The following is a 2,500-nucleotide window of genomic DNA, read 5'->3' on the forward strand; positions in this document are numbered from 1 at the left end:
TTTTGTAATTTTTTTTAATGTCAAAAACGTTAATAAACGTCATGTTTACGCATGGATTAAACATTGAAATAATTTTAAAACACTTATTAAAAAAGTTGGTGTCGACCGTGGGACTTAGAAAAATTTCGGGAAGTCCGATTCGCCTGCTGGAATTACCGCACGGGCTGGACACCTCGCTCCGCCGAATCGGTATTTTCCATTTTTCTTGAAAAATAAATTTTTGTAATTTTTTTTAACGTTGAAAACGTTAATAAACATCATGTTTACGCATGGATTAAACATTGAAATAATTTTAAAACGCTTATTAAAAAAGTTGGTGTCGACCGTGGGACTTAGAAAAATTTCGGGAAGTCCGATTCGCCTGCTGGAATTACCGCACGGGCAGGACACCTCGCTCCGACGAATCGGTTTTTTCCATTTTTTCCGAAAAATAAATTTTTGTAATTTTTTTTAATGTTAAAAACGTTAATAAACTTCATGTTTACGCATGGATTAAACATTGAAATAATTTTAAAACACTTATTAAAAAAGTTGGTGTCGACCGTGGGACTTAGAAAAATTTCGGGAAGTCCGATTCGCCTGCTGGAATTACCGCACGGGCTGGACACCTCGCTCCGCCGAATCGGTTTTTTCCTTTTTTTCCGAAAAATAAATTTTTGTAATTTTTTTTAATGTTAAAAACGTTAATAAACTTCATGTTTACGCATGGATTAAACATTGAAATAATTTTAAAACGCTTATTAAAAAAGTTGGTGTCGACCGTGGGACTTAGAAAAATTTCGGGAAGTCCGATTCGCCTGCTGGAATTACCGCACGGGCAGGACACCTCGCTCCGACGAATCGGTTTTTTCCATTTTTTCCGAAAAATAAATTTTTGTAATTTTTTTTAATGTTAAAAACGTTAATAAACTTCATGTTTACGCATGGATTAAACATTGAAATAATTTTAAAACACTTATTAAAAAAGTTGGTGTCGACCGTGGGACTTAGAAAAATTTCGGGAAGTCCGATTCGCCTGCTGGAATTACCGCACGGGCTGGACACCTCGCTCCGCCGAATCGGTTTTTTCCTTTTTTCCGAAAAATAAATTTTTGTAATTTTTTTTAATGTTAAAAACGTTAATAAACTTCATGTTTACGCATGGATTAAACATTGAAATAATTTTAAAACGCTTATTAAAAAAGTTGGTGTCGACCGTGGGACTTAGAAAAATTTCGGGAAGTCCGATTCGCCTGCTGGAATTACCGCACGGGCAGGACACCTCGCTCCGACGAATCGGTTTTTTCCATTTTTTCCGAAAATAAATTTTTGTAATTTTTTTTAATGTTAAAAACGTTAATAAACTTCATGTTTACGCATGGATTAAACATTGAAATAATTTTAAAACGCTTATTAAAAAGTTGGTGTCGACCGTGGGACTTAGAAAAATTTCGGGAAGTCCGATTCGCCTGCTGGAATTACCGCACGGGCTGGACACCTCGCTCCGCCGAATCGGTTTTTTCCTTTTTTTCCGAAAAATAAATTTTTGTAATTTTTTTTAATGTTAAAAACGTAATAAACTTCATGTTTACGCATGGATTAAACATTGAAATAATTTTAAAACGCTTATTAAAAAAGTTGGTGTCGACCGTGGGACTTAGAAAAATTTCGGGAAGTCCGATTCGCCTGCTGGAATTACCGCACGGGCAGGACACCTCGCTCCGACGAATCGGTTTTTTCCATTTTTTTTGAAAAATAAATTTTTGTAATTTTTTTTAATGTTAAAAACGTTAATAAACTTCATGTTTACGCATGGATTAAACATTGAAATAATTTTAAAACGCTTATTAAAAAGTTTACTCTTGACCGTGGGGACTTAGAAAAATTCCGGCTTGCACGGATTCGACCACTCTGTTTTTCGGAGTTTCTGAGAAAAATAAATTTTTGTAATTTTTTTCATTATGATTTCTGAGTTCTCCCAGTAGTTTAATGTAAGGATTAAGCATTTAAAAATTTTTAAATCGAATATTAAAAAAGTTTACTCTTGCAATTTTTGGAAAAAAAAAATTCTAAAAAATTTTTCTTTCGGTGGAAACTAACGTTTAATATGTACAATAACGATTTATCGAATAAAAATCGTATGTTAATATATGTTCGAATCGACCATAGTTTCAGCGGCTAAGTACCAGCAGCCCGGCCGGTTGGTCTGTACGCGCGGCAGTTTACCACCATAAGCGCCCGTGCTGAGCGGCCGGCGCCGCGGTCGTCGCGGCCGCCCGTTTGGTTACTATAAGAGAGCACGTCGGTTCGAGCGGACCGGTCGGCGCAGCGGCGGGCGAGCGGCTATTCTACGATCTCGGTCGAGAAGCAGTCGTTCAGCTCCTCGAGGTCCATTCCTCGACTGTTCTGTACCGCGTTCCGTTGCGAATTTTTCTCTACACAGCATGACCACGGGTCGGTGTCTCAGACCGAATGGCCCTTATGTGGTAAGCCCAGAATGTTGGGTTGGATACAACGTATA

The sequence above is a fragment of the Nomia melanderi genome, unplaced genomic scaffold (genome assembly GCF_051020985.1).
Source record: "Nomia melanderi isolate GNS246 unplaced genomic scaffold, iyNomMela1 scaffold0511, whole genome shotgun sequence".
NCBI lineage: Eukaryota > Metazoa > Arthropoda > Insecta > Hymenoptera > Halictidae > Nomia > Nomia melanderi.